Raw genomic sequence first — 19,938 nt, 5'->3', positions numbered from 1 at the left:
CAGCTGGAATAATAAGTTGAAACTAAATTGTGAAGGGCCTTAAATTGCAAAGGGAGGAGTCTATATTTGATTTTTAGGGAGTCACTAAAGCTCACTGGATATTGGAAGAATATGGTCAGACCTCTTTAAAATGCCAAATACTTCATTCTAGAAGGAACTGAAGCTCAGGACAGAGATTATAGTTAGATATATGGAGATAAAAATCCAAAGGCATGGGAAGAGTACATGGTATTCATACTGTTCAATATGATAGAAGATGCCTACCTGAAAGTAGATCTAGAACTGAATGGAATCTCAAAAGACATTTAATCTAAAACCATAACTTTACAGATAAGATAATTTAGAACTAAGAAGGCCAAGTGATTATCCAGTGTTATGCTAAAAATGAAATGAAATATATACTTTTTGTAGCAATTCTTTTGAGAAATCACTATATATAAATTTGAATAACATGAAAGGCTTTATTCATGTTCAGAAGTGTGGAAATTGAAAGAAAAAACTTATCATTTATTACCTTTTGAACAAAACAATTTAAATGTTTTTTATTAAAGATTTTTATTTACAAAGCATATGCATGGGTAATTTTTTCCAACAAAAAATTTAAATCTATTGCAGAATGATAATTTATTCAAGTGTCATAAAGCTTCTGTGAAATACAGTCAAGGACAAGAAGGAAGAAAAGGGGTTAATATTTCAATATGTACCTAAGAAGTGAAAAATAAATTAACAGAGCTTGATTCCAATCATTGCACTGTTTGAGGTGTGGATGAGAGTCAATTCCCCTCCCTTGCCTCTATATCTCATCCCCCTCTCAATACTGATATCTCTAAAATAACTCAAAAGAAGATTCACAACTTGATCTTTGTCTAGACAATTTTTCTCAATATCCCTGTGTTCAACCTCAACTTCAATCAGGAATTTGAACAATTAAGACCGTCCATTATGAGTTCACATTCACACCATATTGCAGCTAAGAGCCCCTAGATCACCAAATTAGCAACACGTCTGATTGCTTGGGGTAGTGTTTGAGATTCATGACCTCCTTTCCTTCTAAAGTAACATCTAATTTTCATCCTGAAGTAAGCTGGGTAGTATGTAGAAAAGCTCTACTACATTGATTTCCATGAATAGGGTTTGTTGTTGTGGTGGTTGTTGTTTTTCATTTTGGAACTTCTCAGGTTTTTCTTTCATACATTTAAGAGCAAACCAATTCCCCTGACCACCAGGTGTAGTTAGAGGGAGTATCTTCTGCCAGGCATCTTACTCTCATTTGCATGTGAAAAGAGAGACTTGCTTTGGAATAATTAGTGATCTAAAATTCTGCACCATAAGGGGAAAAAGGGTCCTTTTACATATTTATTGGAAGAAAGGGGGAAATCTATGTATACAAATAGAGTATTAATATATGTTTATGAAAAAGCTGTATCACTTCAAAATTCATCAAAATAAAGCTCAAGATAATGTTGCTACAGAGAGTTTATAATAACTACAAAAGAAAATACTTTAAAGTTAATTTTTTCCCACCAAAGTGTTTACATTTGTCAGTGATTATTTTAAAGCCTTTCTATTCTAACCTGATATTTTTACACCTTACTGAAGCAACTAACAATCAATATGTATTGATTGGGTCACTAATTACATTAATTTTGCATTAGAAATTAGAGACCCTAATGAGAATGTGAAGTTACTTGAAGACAGTACATTATGGGTAGGCTAATTTAGCTGGGCTCCATGCATCAGATTATTTCATTATGAACAGTCAATTACCATACAAACGGATGAGATAAATAGGGTTTTTTCAACACATTTACATTTTTTAATTCTTTGGTAAATTTCAAGAGCTTAAGAGAATTTGTGTCCTCCTGTCATATTAGATATTCACCTATTTTAATCTCAAATTCACCATATGCATAAACCCCACACTCCAGCCTCTTAGACACCAGTTTAAAATAGCATTTAAAGAGATGTGTTTATCTTTATTTATTCTAAATTCATTGATATCCCTTAAAGAAGAAACCTTTTTCTCTTTTTCAATAAAAAAGTATGTATTTTCTTAGCTTCTTTCTCCCCATATTGAAAAAAAAAAGAAAAGAAAAAGAAAAACACAGTCATTGTAAAATATATAACATTGAACAAAGCAAATTACCACCTTGGCCATTGTTTAAAAACATAGGTCACATTCTGCATCTTGAGTCTGTCATCTCTCTGTCAGAAGGGTATTCTCCTGGAATTGTAGTTGGTCATCCTATTCTTCAGAGATCTTAAGGTTTTCAAAGCTGTTTATCTTTAAAAGGTTGTTATTATTGCATAAACTGTTCTCCTCCTGGTTTTGCTTACTTCACTCTATGTAGTTTATCCACATTTTCCCAGGTTCCTCTGAAATTGTACCTTTCATAATTTTCCAACACATGATACATGATATATTATATTCATACACCATAATGTGTTAAAGAAGAAATCTCCAAATAATTGGTGACAAAGATTTGGGGTGTTGTTACAAATTTACAATAATATGACCAGTTTGATTCTGCAACTGAGTGCCATTACTAAAGTAATGAATGCCCAATAAAAGAGGCGGAGAAATCATCTAAGCCATGTGAAAGTATGTCCTATTGGTATTAGTGACCTATGTATTCCGTTGAAAGATTTGAAAGGTTCCATTCTATATGAGGAAATTCTAATCATTGGGCTTTAGCATTTGAGGGAGTAATTTGTGATAGAATCAGGAAAAAGAGTGAGAAGAGGAACATTAAGTTTTTAAGAGAACATATAAGGTTCTCAAGGAAATCATCTTCATCTATGTCATCACATACCTACAACTGGGTTTTAACATGAAACAAGTAGATAAAACTATTCTAAATACATAATTCAAATAATATTTCATAAAAACAATTGAGATCTAGTATGATTAAAGTCCTGATTATAGAACTTATTTTGGCTTATATATTTTTATCCATTTAAAATCAGAATAGAAAAATAAAACTGTATGTGAAATTTTACAGAGGATTCAAGTTTGAATATGAACTCTTCTATTTACTCTGCTATATGACTGGCCAAAATGCTTCAACATTTTAGGTCTTCAGTTAGTTACCTTAAATTTATACACATACATACATGTATACAAATAGGTATGTGTGTGTTCATGACTACATGTGCATGCATTATACACACTTGCATACATGTATGCACATATATATGTACACACATATGCTGTAGAAGGAAATGGCAAAATAATCCAGTATCTTTGCAGAGAAAATTCCATGAAAAGTGCCATGCTATGATGCACTGGTCACACAGAATTGAATACAACTGAATGATTCAACAATAACAATATATACAAAGCATATAATGCACATATGTACATTTCTACATATATGTATATACATGCATTTCTATATACATTAAACTATATGGATGCATGTATTTTTATGAGTCAAATGATAGTGATAATTGAAAAACCTTATGCTTCTTTCTCTATTCTATATTACATGACAAAGTTTCAGCCACAGCTTTTCTAAAGTATAACATTTCCTTTTATCTCCCTAACTGGTGTCCCTTCTTCCAGTCTCTTCTCACTTCTATTCATCTTTCATACAGTTTACACATTGCTATTCTTTAACCACACATCTAACCATGTTCCTCTCCTGCTCAGGAAACTCCTCTTCTTCTTGATTCTAGGATAAAATACAAACTCTTCTTTTTGGTATTTAAAGCCTTTCTTACTCTTACTGGTCTATCTTTCCAAAAATTATTTCACATTAATTCCACCTTATAGGACCTATATTTTAGCTTTCCCCATATGAGACATTCAAGTGTGATTCTGTGACTTTAAACGGATTGGACACTTTTCACCTCCCTAACTCCCCAGCCTTCATGCTTAAAATGTTGTCCTTTCTCTCTTTCACCTCTTGGAATGCTTATTTCCTCTCAAAAAGACTGAGATCAAGTCATCAAGCGCTGATGCAATACCTTTCCTGAATTTCCTTCAAGAGTTAGGGCCACCATCCACTACCACCAGCACTGCCCCCCAAATGCTTTTTACTTACTTTGAGAAGCAGTGATTAATGTAGAGTCAGCCTTCAAGGAAGGAAAATCTGGATTCAAATCCTTCATCAAGCATATACTGATTGTGTGACTCTAGACAAATGATTTCCATCTCTAAAGATTTTAAGGAGCTTTTTAAGACTATATATAATGTGAAGAGGGTAGTAACCTGAAGTGGTGGAAGCTGCATTTCCTCAGTCAGCAGCTTCCTATAACAATGAAATTAGGGTCTTAGTTTTTATTGCTATTTCTTTTGTAAATTCTTTCTATTTACTTATCTGTGAGCAATTTTTTTGTTCCCTCTCCTCTTAGAATAGAAACTCCTAAAGGTTAGGGACTTCTTTGTTCCATTTCATTTGTCTTTTTCTGTTTTTATATCTCCAGGATCTAATTCCTTGATTGAGACATGGAAGGTGTTTAATCAACATTTTAAATTTGATTGAATAAATTGCACGTGGCTTATGTTCACCTTCTCCCCTCTATCTGGAAATGAAGGAAAAGGAATATGGGAATATGGATCCCCAAATTCCTAAGCTTCTTGTTACTTTGCTTATAAAGAAGCTTATAATCTGTTAAATTTGAGTAGAAGCGAGGAGGAGGAGAAAGGGAAAACATGGGAAAAAATAAAGATAGGGACACTGTAACTGAGTGGTCTGTCATTCATACTTACCCACAGATAGCTGATAGCAATTGGGTCTAGATTGATGTTTTAGGCATGACCACTATGACAGTAATGATCCAAACCTCTAATAGGTTGAGTGGGAAATAGTATAGAGATGGTTGCAGCCAGGGAATTGAGATTTTTCATAGAACAAGGTACTTTAATATGTCACATTATTTAAATTTTCTTGCTGTGAAAGACCATTTTACTTATGATTTCCTTTATTTACAATCCTTGACCCAAAATGTATAACATACAATTCCATAACTGTATTTGTTCTAATAAAAATTGGCTATTTGGTTTTAAATTTTAATTTATTTTTGTTGTGTAAGTACCAAACTATCTCTTTTCTCCCCCTTTCCCTACTTCACAATAGAGGAAAACATCATTAGACATATGCACATGCATATATACACATATATGGGTATAGTATATACATATATACATACATATATATGTAACTATATTGTGCATACTTCTATTTATTAGTTCAACAATGCAAAGGAAAAATACAATATAATGAAAATATATAGACTGATATCGGGAAAAAGATGAAAAAACAAACATATCCTCTCTTTTTTTTTAAATTGAAGTTGTATGTGGGGATTATGAACATGTGGAATGTTGCCTATGATAAACATGTTAATTTGCTTTGGTTATGCTTGTTTAATCTCACTCTTTCAGGTAGAGGATTTTATTAAAAATGAGTGTTATATGAAAACAAAGAAAATCAATAAAAAAAACATATTATAGAAACAAGTGTGACACTGGAAGCAAGAGATTTGAACCTTGTCCTATAACAATTACAATAATCTAGAAAAAAGTTAGACAAATGAGATCCATCAGGAAGGGAATTACTTATTCAGCAACTCCCGAAGTATGTTTATTTTTCTAGGGGAATCTCTCCTATGAATTCATTCTGTTCATCTCGGAGGGAGGTGAATGAAGAGGACCAATGGAGGACCCTCTTGGAAAGTAAAATTTACCAGAATGTGAAAGAGTTGCTTTGATGGCAAATATATACAGTTGTCTTCTGAAGGAAACTTTTTTGAACATTGTGTGTATTTCTGTTATCTGTTTATGGATGCTTGGAAGTCTTTTGTGACAGGCATATTTTTGTAAAAGTGAAAATAAGGCTATCCCATACTGATTTGCATTTATTACTTTGTGTGCTTATATAGGAGTCCTATTGACCATCATTCTACATACCTGCTATATATAAACTACCATTCTATATTATCCTGGAAGAATTCCAAGTCTAGGTAATGAACCAGAGGAAAAAAATATGTTGCTGAAATTATATCCTCATGATTTGATCCAGTTTATGTGTAAACCCAAACACTTTAAGGGGCACCTAAGACATACACATATGATAGCAGTTTCTTAATATATACATTTATTTGCAAATGATTAAACATAGAGAATTCCATGATATCTCCTCACTATTATTGGCCTGCCCTATGGCATGATTTGCTTCTTGTGTTCAGGCTTTTGATTGCTCTTCTGTCTCCTATGTGGTAGTATTTGACTGGTCTCCCCTTTCTTTAAGGGGCAGTAATAGTCACACCATTTCTTGGTATATGCTCCAATCGATAAAAGGTTATCAGCAAAAGAAGGTAAAGATTTGTCCTTTAATGTCTAATGTACTAACTCCTCTCATCATGAATGCATTGGTTTGCTTCTTCCTCTATTCTAGATGTGTCTGTTATATCTGATATTTATTAATGAGAATATTTCTGTATTTTCCTAGACAGAACAATATTATTTATCTAATGAAAGTCTTGAAAAAAGCACACTATCCATGAGTCAAAAGTTTATTTATTAAATGTTAAAACCAAATTTACTATTATTTTCTATTAAATATTAACTAAAAAGTGACTGACTTTTAAAATCATATAAAATAAAAATGTTACACTTATAAGGCATTTTATGCAAGTATCCACACTGATAGAAAACTCTTTCATTCTAATATCCACAGCCTAATCTTTTAAGTAGAAAGAATGCAAATAATACTAACCTACCTGAAATTATGAAAACTGAATACAGACCTAGACAGTTTTCCAGAGTTTGAATAGATCATCAACCTATTAATGATGATCTATTATTAACCGAGAGTTTTACAGATAAAATCATTTCCTTTAGTCTGATTTGGCTCTCTATTTTTTAAAAAGAAAAAAAAATCCTGGTTTTTTTTTTTTGGGGGGGGGGAAATCATGACCATATGAAAACTAACCTATTCATATAATTTTTCTAAATAATATAGATTGTTTTTAGTCAGCATGATACATTGTGAGTACTGTGAGCTCATAATGTATCATGGGACCAAAACAGAATCTTTATTATTTATAAAGTATTATGGACAGGTTGATTTTCATGTGAAGCATGAAGTAGAAGGCTCATTGGATTTGATTTTAGAAGACAAACTCAAATCCCAGCTCTGCCAGCTATCATTAATATGCTATGAGAATGTCTTTTTAACCCCTCTCGGCCTCAGTTTCTTCACTTGTAAAATTACAGGTCTGTGATCTTTCCTAACTCTATATCTAAAATCCTTCTATAATCTCATTATTTCCATGAGAGAACACAGTTCAAAAGAAGGTCCACTGGAGGTGAAAGCAAAGGGGAAGAAGAGGATAAAGTACCAACTATGCTCTGGAACATTTTTAAGAAAGTGAAGTCACTTGTATTCTTTTCTCAGCTCTGTCATACTGTATGAACTATGGCAAATCACAATTCTTGGCTTCGGTTTTCTTTTCTGAAATGAGAAAGTTGGATTAAATGTCAATTAAGGTCACTTTTAGTTTTGAAAACTATTCTGCATTATTTCATGTGAAATGTAAAATAATGTCTCTGAATTTCTCCTCTTCAGCATTATCTTGGACTGTTCTGCACAAGAGAATTAAAATAAACTGTTGTTTTATACACTTTGGATTCTGAATAGAGGATAGCCAGCATGTCATCAAGCTACTTATTTACAAAACTAAGCATGAGAGTGGAGTTTTTTTTTTTTATCTATTTGTCAATATTGCATCTCTTAGAAAACAAAACACAGGAGGGACAAAGGTAATAAATACAGGAATTTTTAGGATTGCTACCTACAGCTGAGTATGTGTGTACAAGGCAAATAAATAGCATTGCAGTATAGACACAGCTGAGAGCACTTAATTAGTGACAATTACAACATTGTTCTAAGCTGCCTTCAGCTTTTCTCTTACCCCAAGACAAATTCATTTAAGTAAATAAAATGTCAAGAAAATAAGCAAAGCCTTTGACTTCCTGGTCAATTGGGAATATGGCTTATCTTAAAATAGTTACTAAGCAAATTTGGTCATATTGGTATTCAACATGAAATTTTAATGAAAAATTTTATGTTTTAACAAAAGAAATTGTTGAAGAATATCTGATATACTTAGGAATTATTTTGGAAAGGTTATCCATAAGAAAATGTCAATGGTCTATGTTTCTAAACAAAAGGGACCTAATCTTTTTCCAAGGAGACTTATTATATATGAGAAAGGACTAATAATAGCTTCTAAAGTTAAACATGAACTTCAGCCTTTGTTTCTATATTGTTTATTTAGTGAACATTCTGTGATCAAACCAATTTAAAAAAGAAACATCTCCCTAAAATATTACTATTTTTTTAAAAAGAGATACCTAGTCAAAGATCTTCCTGGAAGAATTATAGGCCATTGTAAAAACTTGAAAACAAGCAAAATGTCCAAAAAATAGAAAATGACAAAGCAAATTTTGTTTCCTCAATGTAATCATTATTTAATTTAATCTAGGAAGAATATTGAGAAATCTAGAATAAAGGAAGAAATGCTATCAAGTTAAAAAAAGAAGATGTACATTATGGTATGTTATTATCTTCATCTATATTTGAGGAAAAGTCAATGGGAATAAATGGTTAAAGAATCTGGAGAATTTCTTAGGATAAATGAACAAAAATTATTACAAGCCAGCCATGAATTAGTATTAATTAATTAAATTGTAAATAGTTACGAAGTAAATTTGGTTGACTAGTGATGTTAAATGTTAAAGTTTAAATAAAACATTTAAATAAAACAATTTTTAAGGACAAAGTTTTGAAGTCAGCACTTTAATTTGTTAGTTATTACCTTCTAATTTACATATTTACATATAAACATTTACAAATGACAACATTTTGGTTCACTTGGTGATATAACTAAGCAGTTTTCAATAATTAATGGTGGTAGTATCTAGAAAATATTTTTCAGTGTAACTATGTGCCCTATATTTACATATACCACACTAGAAGCAATTGGAAATTATTTTTGAAGTAGACATTCAGAAAATAAAGCTAATCAATTTTTATTTTATAGAATCATAGTAATTTCAGAATTAGAAGGGACTGATAATTGAAAGCAATATAGTTCAGCTCATTCCTGAACAGAAATTCTCTTTACCAAAACATTGACAAATGGAGATACAGCCTTAACTTGAACATCTTTAGTTACTGGAACTCCCTGTCTTCCAAAGTGGTGCATTTCACTTCTGGATAAGACTAATTATCAGGAGATTGCTTATTACATTGAATTTAAAACTGATTTTTCAAATCTTCTATCCATTGCTCCTATTTCTACCCTTTGTTACTAAAGAGAAAGCTAATTCATTTTTCCAATTGATAGCCTTTCAAATACTTGAAGACAGCTGTTATATATATCACCTAAATGTTCTCTTTTGCAGATTGATCCCAAATTTCATGAACCAAATATACAGAGGGTTGATCTTCCATTTCATCTACATCACAGGATTACAGATATAGAGTTTGAAGGAACCATTGAAATCATCAATTTAAAAACTTATTTTTATAGATGAAGAAATTTAGATCCAGAAAACTTAAATGATTTGACCAAGGTCACACAATTAATAAGTGGCATTGCTAATTCTTGAACCCAAGTCCTCTATGTCCAATCCATCATCCTTTTAATTATAACACATTGATCAGTCTCTTCTGGGTTTGTACTAGTTTCTTTGTTATTTCTAAACTGTGCCCTAGATTCACATAAACATACATAATCACTTACAAATTATGTAACATTTTGAGTCACTGAGTGATATAACGGAATAATTTCCTTTCTTTCTTTAGTTTTTTTTAGGCAATTGGGGTTAAGTGACTTGTCTGGGATCATAAAACAGTGTTAAGCATTTGTGGCCAGATTTGAACTCGGGTCTTCCTGGCTTCAGGGCTGTTGCTTTATGCATATGCCCCATCTAGCTGCCCCTACCTGGATAATTTTCATTAATGAACAACTATAATTTCTGGCAGCCTCTAGAAAATAGTTTTCACTGTATATTTACATACACCTTACCAGAAGCAAGCATTTATAAATAGCAATGAGAAAGGCATACAATATTAAAAAACTGAGTCATAGGATCTTGAAATTACCCAAAAGCTATAACAGGCAATACTCACCTTTGTTATGAAGAGAAAACACCTGACAAAGGCAAATTTTGTCATACAGGTTTCAGCACAGTAATAGGTAAAAAAGTAAAGAATTTGGATTTGGGAGGATCTCTTTGGGTAAAATCATTCTATTAAGAGAAACAGAACTATCCCAAATTGTTGGAATACATGGGAGCCACCTGACAGTAGCTGCTGGAAATCCAACCCAGAATGGATCTTTTGTGAAAGGATGATACAAAGAGACTGAGAGATAGTTGCTGTTTTCTGACCCCTCTTACCAAGAGGCCATGGCATTGTCTGACCTCTTTCCTCTTCCCTGTACCTCCAATTTATCTCATTCCTAGTCCGCAACATCTGTATCAGCAAAGGCTGCCCTGCAACTCCTTCAGATGTTATAATCCATAGCTGGGGAGGCTCTCAGAGAATTGACCTGTCCTCCAACACCAAATCCCAGATATTGCAGAAGAATACCTGTATCATTAGTCAGTGGACCATCTTCCTGTATAAATGCAGCTAACCAAACCACTTAATAGTAGAGTTTAAATATACAAAATAATAATTATTATAATAGAGAGGGTTATTAAATAATTATGTCATGTTGTTCCTTAGACTCTTTTCATTTAAGGAGAATTGAAGTGACTTCTTCCCCCAGAGTTATTCTTTTAAAAGTTCTCTTTTTGCTCATTGCCACATTTGGAGCAGGATGAAAGTTTTCCCCAACCAAAGAGAAACAGTAATTTTATCCATTTTCTTCTGCTTCTAAAAGTAATTTTTGCATTTCACTTTTCACTACTAACAGAGACAAGCATTTGTCTGCATGTGCTTAGAATAAATGTGAGTTTTGGCTTTAAGAGTTATATAAAAATACCGTCCTTCAAATACAAAGATATTGCTATTGACTCAAGTTCCCTTAGAAATGTTAATGTTTTAAGGTATTTGCTTCCCTTTTCAGTGGCGGATCCTGCCATGCTCTCTCCTCTAGTCCATTTCATTGCCAGCACTGTAAACCTTGGTCTTTTTGCAATCATCTATTTGTTAACCATCAACATTTGGTCACCAAGCACTGAAAGCTAGATGAAGTGCTTAGGATAAGGAAAGAAGTAGTGTGATTTTTGAAAAATCATAGAGAATAGAAGAAGTAACATTGGATGGAAAGCATGATCCAGATTTTAAAAACAAGTGCAAATTATCATTGATCACTGAATTTGTTTTCTATTCCTGGCAAAACTCTAAAGTTTATTGGGAAAGAAAACATTATAATCTCTTAGAAAGTGAAGCAGTCACCACTAAGAACTGGCATGGCTTCATGGAGAATGAGTCATTCCCAGTTAATCTCATTTTTTTTTCTAACAGAATCATCAAATTTGTGATATATCTGGAATTCAGCAAAACATTAGATAAAGTCTCACATCATTTTTGCAGAAAGTATGGGGAGGCCTAAGAGTAATGAAATCAGAACTGATTAAATGCCTGAACACCATTAAGTGACAAGAAGGAAGTCTTTGGTGGAATGTGCCAGGTTTCTATCCTTGCCCCTATAGCTGGTACGTCAATCTTATTTGCAGTTGATACAAAGCTAGAAGGAAGTAAATTCAATTAAACAAATATTTATGAATCATCTCCAAATGGAAGGTATTGTACTGGATGTTAGACAGTGAACAGGTTGGAAGATAAACTAACAAATGAAAAAAAAAAGATCTTGATATGTTGTAATGCTAGGTTGAATCTAATAAGATTAAATATAATCAGAATAAACTTGAATCATCTTTATGTAACTTATTTGCAAATCTATATATTTAGTCCTAATATTTCTCTCATATGACTAATTTTCTTTTGGATACTATAATCTTGATGCATTATGCATCTCAAACTCAACATTTCCTAAGTAGAACTCATTCTCACTGTCCCCCAAACACTTCCCTCTTATGAACTTCTCCATTGCTGTTGAGAGTATTATCATTTTTCCCCAGTCACCCAGAATCAAACTTTAGTCTCATTTACGACTCATCATTTGCATTCAGACCCCATATCCAGTCTGCTGCCAAATCTGGTCATTTCTACCTTCATATCAATGCCTATTGCCCATTTCTTTCTCTTTGTTCATATGGCCACCATGGTATATACACTTGTCACTTCTCACTTGGACTGTTGGAATAACACTATAATTGGTTTTCTTGCTTCATGCCTCTCTCCCTCTCCAATCTACCACACTCTCAACAATCAAGGTGATTTTCCTTAAGTTCATAGCTCCTAGTCAACATAGGCTAGTGGCTTCTTATTATCTCCAGGATCAAACAGAAAGTCATAGTGCTCTGACCTGCTAGAAGCCAGTATTGCTGCCAGTTTTGCTTCATTCCTTATCTTTGATACTCCATTTCTTGTCTTTGTTCTTTTGCATTGGCTATGCCTGGAATGCTTTTCTATCTCATCTCTACTTTTAAATTTCCCTAGTTTTCTTCAATATTCAGACAAATTTTACATTCTACAAGATGTAAACTACCTACTAGTTCTTTCTCTTTGAGATTTCCTGCTACTTAGACTATTTGCATTTTGTATCTCTATATTGATTCATTAGGCTATGAGCTCTTTGAAGACTAGGACCATATATTTGTCATTTTTTTGTCTCCCCAGAACCATGGACAGTGCTTGGCACAGAATAAACACAAATAACTATTTGTTTCCTGACAGACTAATTGAATTATTGAAAACTCTATGGCTGGATTAAAATATATATAGAAAAATATAAAATATAGCATAAAGGAGATGTGTCCAGGCAATAATTTTTATGATAAAAAAGATCCGAGGGACTGAAATTTCAGTATTAATCAATAGTTTGATTTGTTATACAATAAATTTTCAGTTGTATCTGGCTCTTCATGGAGCCATTTCGGGTTTTATTGGCAAAGATACTAGAGTGGTTTGCTATTTTTTCTTCCAGCTCATTTTACAAATGAGAAAACTGAGAAAAGCAGTGTAATTCACAGGGTAATATAACTAGAATATCTGAGAGTGGATTTGAACTCAGGAAATTGGTTCTTCCTGACTTCAGGTCCAACATTCTATTCACTGGACCACCTAGCTGATCCATCAGTTCAAAATAATAACCAAAAAGTTAATAAATAAATCTTATATCAAAAAAGAAGATATGATTGTACTGAGAGGGAAAAGCAGAAATAACAGAAAAGCCAATTTGGTTTGATATAAGGAAAAACTTCCTAATCATTAGAACTATTCAAGTATAGAATGGGCTTACTTCTGAAGTTAGTATGTTCTTCCACATGATAGGGCTTTTTTTTTTAAGAAAGGAATTCTATAAAAAGGATTGTGGAATAATATGAGTTGGATAGAATATCCTCTGAGATTCCTTCTAATTCTGAGATTCTGTAAATATTTGAAACCTATCTCCCAATAGAGTCAACCCATTATTCCTAGTTTTACCTGCTAGAGCAACACAGAATAAATCAAATCTCTTCCACATAACAGCCTAAGAAATATTTTAAGGCAATTGCTTTGTTCCTTCCCTGCCTTTTCTCCTCCAGACTAAATTTTCCCAGTTCCTTCAACTTCTTGTTATATAATTGAGTAAGTTTTCTGACCTCCTATCACTGCTGTGCAGAGATGAAGAATGAGACAAAACTACTGCTGTAACTTCTGGCACTACCAAAAATGTGAATAGTTAATATTATTTAGTAAAACAACTCTCCCTGACATACACATATACAAACACATATATTTACATATAGACATACACATCATATCTATTGATCAAATGCTTTTCAATGTAATTTACATTGTTTCACATAGAAAGATAAGGCATGAATTTGGGTATGGACATATATGTTTGTATAAACATTAATTAAATGTGGCCATTGTAATCCAGCAAAAAGTTAGATGGATGAATGGATTTATTTTAAAACTATTTCCATATGTTCCTTTTATTAACTTAGTAGATCCAGAAAAGCATCACACATGGATTTATAGTTTTAGTTTGTCAAAATGAGATTGGCTAAATTATTTTCATCTACTCTATATGGAGAAACTACCTATGAAAAATAACCCATCTTTGGAGAAAAAATATTGGATTTGAAGTAAGAAGATATGGATTTAAGCTCCAGTTATTTCATTTTGTGACTTTGACAAGCCTGTTTACAAGTTAATAGTTCAATTTCCTCATTGAAAAAAATTCTTACTACATACTTCAAAGGATTTCTGTGAGTAAACCTTTGTAAATTTCAAATTGTTTTTATAAATTTGAGTTGTCATTTTTATGCTTTTTATTCAAATAAATTTGCATGAACATATATTTCTAAAAGGCAACTAGGTAAAACACAAATAAATTCAGAGAGAAGATTTTTGTTATTTTAATTTTTGTTGTTACTGTTGTTGTTAACCTCTCAACCAGATGTGGTGGCACATGCTTGTTATTCCAACTACTGGGTGGCTGAGACTGGTGAGACTTTTGATCTTCAGAATTCTGAGCTGCAGTTGGTTATGTTTACCTGTATGAAATAAATTCAGTCTTAAAATGATGAGCTCTCAGGATTAGAGGTAAGGGGACATTATGTTGTTTAAAGAAACATAAGTGAGTCCAGGTGATAATAGAACAAGTCAAAGTTCTGACAATTATTAGTAAGGGCATCCAATTTGTGAGTGGTCCCTGAACTTCCCACCTGATGAAGATAAGGAGACCCATTACAAAGAGGAAAACAAAACACACAATCTTTCTTTTCCTCTGTTATATGAAGATAGTGCCAAAAATTGCTGTTTTTTATAGACTCGCTACAAACTATCCAGTTTATATAGTTAGTATATTGTAAGAGTCATTTCAGAAAAAAATGGTGCTTTTCAATGACTTTTAAGATTTTATTCTTATTTCCCTGAGTGTTCATGACTATGACAAAGTGTGATACAAATCCCATAGTCATATGGGAAATATTGCAAATTCAATGCAATACCACACATTTATTGAGTATTTCCCAGGCACTGTTCTCCATATAAAGGATACAAAAAATAAAAATAAAAACAGTGTCTAGCCTCAACAAGCTTGCATTTTACTGGGGAAGGAAGTGTGACAAGGATAGATATACTCCTATGGCTTTATGTTTATATTATACTGTGATTAAAAAATCAGTTTTTTTTCTGTTGAGTTATTTTTCTAATTGCTATGACCTTATTTTCCCCTTGTTGCTTTTTTCAATGACATGATGACTGGGGAAGAGGAAAGAGCCAATGGGAAATGACATCATTGCCATTTCTCCCAATCTTTTGTAGTAACAGTACAATTTAAGATCAAAATTATCAAATTCTGTATAACCAGCAGAGGGAGTAAAAGTGCACAAAAAGTTAATTTTTCTGAAGCCTGGTATGTCGTTAGAAATTCTAATATCTATGTAAAATATACAAATATATGTATATATGTCAATATATGTGTGTGTTTGCTCTATATATGCAATTTAATTCTTTACTTCAGTAAAGCCTGTTTCAACAGGCTTACCTTTGATCATTTTGTGAGAAACAATAAAAGTAAAAAATGGATACAATTTTAAGTTGATGTAATAGTATATTTTGAAAGGATTAGCAGAAAATACAAATATAGCCATATTTGTAAAGCATATTATGAGATATTTTATAAAAAAAGAAAAATATTGGTTCTCCTTCCCTTACACTGAAAAAAGTTCATATATTTTAGAGATCGTTCAGTATTTAGTCTTTCCCTAAAATAAACAAAATGTCCTGAATTCTCCAGTTATTAGGCTCTTTTAGAATGAATGTAGACAACTTAGCACATTACTACAAATATGTTTCATAATACTATACAGATAGTTATTGTTACAGTTACATTCTATATAAAGAGGATCGACAAGTTCTTCATTGTTTTTAGATTCCATTGTGAATTACTAACAGCATCTGATAAAAAAAAGGCTCTCCTTCTGGGCCTATATATATTTGATGTGTGTTGACCAAATGCCCTTCAATATGTTCTATAATAATATTACATGAATATTAGTGAAGAATCCACAAAATTTCAATGGGACTTCTTAAGTAAATATGTATTTAAGTGGTTATGTTTTATGCATATTTTCAATTTGTATGCATTAGCCAATTTCACAGGTATTATTTACCTGGTGGGAATATTTAGCTTTCTGCCACTCCATTTTATTCTATGGATAAAGTCACATATGTTTTCTAATATGCATAACATTTAGGCACTAAATCATCCTATTATCTGGAGTATTTATCATTTTTATGAGGTGCTTATCTACAGTTGGGCATTTATTTAATCACTAGTTACTATCTTGTCTTTCTTCAAAAAAGTCAAATCAAGCCTCCATTGAAGAAAAATGAGCATGGCCTTTCTAAATGAATGAAGGGGCCTTCTACCAAAAAGTGTAGTTGAGGATTTACACTGAAGAAAAATAATCTGTCAAAAACTAAGCAGGACATAACTGAGTTCTTGAGGTATTATTCTCTGTTTTTTCCTACTATAGAGATAGAAAGCTCACTGTTTCTTGGGTGTCAGTCAAAAATAAACCCAAATTATAGAACTGACATTTTAAAAAATTCCCAATCTAGATTAAAGAATTTGTTCAAACTTTTTAAAGATTTAAATTAAATTCATAGTTCACTTTAAAAAATAGTTTTAAAGAATCTACTCTGCTGTCTCCAATCTATGTTTAAAGTATCCCAAATTGGAAACATTTAGGTTTTTAAATGGGATGGAAAAAGCAATTCAAAGTTACATTTTTTTCTGTTCAAACAATATCCCATGGGAGTTTTGGAAATAATTCTGTTTATTTGTCTTTCTTATGTGGAGCTAACTGAGTTGACCTACCACAGACCATCACACCAAACTAGTTAGCTGTTTTGTTTACATACTGTTTTATTATGTTCTTAATTCTTTCATTAAAATCTTCTATGAAAGCTAAGTGGCAATTTCTCATAGGAAAAATGAAGCAGAGGCTTTTATTATCACACATTCAACAACAAATAGCTATGGCTCTAGTCTATTGTGATATTCTAATGTCTAGACCTTGTTTGTCTACTAACAACAAACGGAAAATTCTTTCAACATATGCTTTTGGTCCTCCAAATGGTCCCACTGATAAAAAATAAATACAGAATTACAAGGAGACTGTTGTAATTGCTTCTAAACTAGATGAAAGTCTCCAAGTTCATTTGAACCCAGAAGAAGAACAGTTAACATTTGTGTGGCATTTTAAGACTTGCAAAGCACTTAGCATAAATCATTTATTTGGTCCTCAAAAAACAATCCTGTGAGTTGTATGACATTCACTTTACAGATGAAAAAACATTCAGATTGGTTAAATGACTTATTCATAGGCACACTACTAGCAAGTCTGAGGGGCAGAATTTGAATTCTGGTCTTTCAGATTTGAATCCAATGCTTTATCTACTTTCTAAAGTTTATTTCGGTGGAATCTTTAAATAGGAAGATAGAAATATATTTTAAAAAAGCAACACATCATTCCTGGACAAAGATTTTAGTAAAGACATAGAATAAAATATTCTTGTAAGCCTACTTCTGACTATGTGGCCAGTCATAAACCAACCCAAAGCTGGGGACTATCATAAAAAAAAAGAATCAAAAAAGAGACAAGATATTCCTCCTTTGTTTTACTAACATTTATTAGTCTTCTGAAATTGTGGCTTCATTTTTTCTTCATGGACTGAGTAGAGAGCCTGATATAGATTTAGGTAAAGAAAAAGTTCAGTTAACTGAAGATTATTAGAAAAATTAAAAAAGGTGGAGCAGCTAGATGGTACAGTGGATAGAGCACTAGCTCTGAGACTGAAGGATATGAGTTCAAATCCAGCCTCAAAGACTTAATCTCAATTACCTCAACAAAAAGAAAATGTTTAAGGAAAGACCTTTTGTTTTAGGAGAAGGAGCTCTAACCCTGGATTCAGAGAATCTTTGTTCAAAACTTGGCTACCTTCTGTGTGACCTTAAACAAATAACTTCCTTTTCAAGGACTGAATATCTCCAAATATAAAAATGCCAAAAGGGGATAGAAATTCTGCAAAGTTTTATGATCCTGTATATGTTGTATATGTCTTGCACATGGATGCATGTCGCTGTCTACCTATGGATCTCTATCTTCTTAGTCTGAGTTGGTCCTGCCTATGTTTCAGGCCAGAAGCATAAGAAGTATGAAGATCAGTACTAACAGATAGTGCCTGGCACTATATAATCATTCCATGACCTTTTTCTTCTAATATGAATTTTTAGCCAATTGTCACAAAACAACTACTTTTTCCAAAAGGCAGTATCATTTATCCCTTCTTCTTTCTTGGGTGCAACAATGCTAGTAGTCTGTGTATAACTATAGAGCTATACCTTTTGTGTAAACCTTCTGGGAGAAAAATAAAGTTGATGTAAAATCAGTATTCCTTCATTTCTTGATTTTCCTCTTTGGAGAGGAGGCAGACTATTAGCCTTTCTTTTAACTCCTGATAAATGAATTCAGTTCTTTTTGTCATGTAATATATTACTCTCAGAAACTCACATCCAACTTCAGTCTTAATTATGTTTTTAGGGGTAAAGAAGAAAAAAGAGAAAATCTGGAAAAATTTTTTAAAAGTATGAAGTTGAGGGTTATGGATGAGAGCTGGATATAAGTTTGTGTCAAAGTATTTCTGAACTTCAAGGATTATTTCTTCATACTTCTTTTTGTGATTTCTCCAGTCTATCTACTTCTCTCCCATTTTCTCTTTTGCTTCCTTACTACTTTGGGGTTTGTATGGCAGCAGGGGGAACAACATACAGATGAACTAATATCTCCCCAATCCAGGGCTGGTAGAAGGTCCTACCACTTTTTTAGTGCTCTGTCTGATGCCCAAGATAGCATTATTCCTAGCCTGGGGAGAGAAGAGTAAGCTTAGGTCCAATCATTTAACATTTACTAAGTGCTTTCAATATGCAAGGCCCTGGGAAAGATACAAGGAAAACATGGGACATGATCATGTCCTTCTGAGAATTTACATTCTAATAAGGAATATAAGAAATCAAGATGTATGGAAATCATGTTTTTTGAAGGAGAAAGAATAGGCAGTTTAGATGAGAAATTTTCTTTGTGAATGCAGATTGGCATAATTTATAGTGTTAGAGAGTGTGTTAGGGGTCCAATTTGCATCCCAGTCTTCCTAAATGTCATACTAGTTTGCTATTCATTATGCTACATTACTTCTCACACAAAACACTATTTTACACAATAGAATATAATATGTACATATGAAAGATATGAATAAAGTTCTATGAGGATACTTAAAAGGGAAAAATGGCTTCTAGATGACAGTATCATAGAAGGCTTCATGGAGCACTTGACATGAGGGCAGGTTTTTGAAAAATGCACAAAGAGGATAGAATATGAGGAAAGCATTTTAGGGGTATGAAGAAGTAAAGACAATAGCCCAGAGGGGGAGAAAACTGAATATTTCTGGAGCTGGCAATCAGTCCATTTTGACTATAAAGTATATATGAATAAATAGTATTGTGAGCTAATGTTAGAAAGGAGGGTTGGAGATAGATTGTGGGGAATCCAAGGTACTTGTCTAAGAAACTCAAGAGTATTTGGATAGAATGATGCTTATTGAGCTAGAAATGTGACATGGTCAAAATTTATTCTGTGATAGATGGGACAGTAATAGGTAGAAGGGATTAGAGGACTGACTAAAAGCAAGGAGTCTGATAAGTAGTCTTTACAAGAGTCTGGGAAGAGGTTATGAGACCCTAGACTAGGAAGCTAGCAATATGATTAGAAAGGGAGGAATAGATGGAGGA

Source organism: Sminthopsis crassicaudata, chromosome 4, assembly GCF_048593235.1.
Source record: "Sminthopsis crassicaudata isolate SCR6 chromosome 4, ASM4859323v1, whole genome shotgun sequence".
NCBI classification, from domain to species: Eukaryota; Metazoa; Chordata; class Mammalia; order Dasyuromorphia; family Dasyuridae; genus Sminthopsis; species Sminthopsis crassicaudata.
This window is presented reverse-complemented; position numbering follows the sequence as displayed.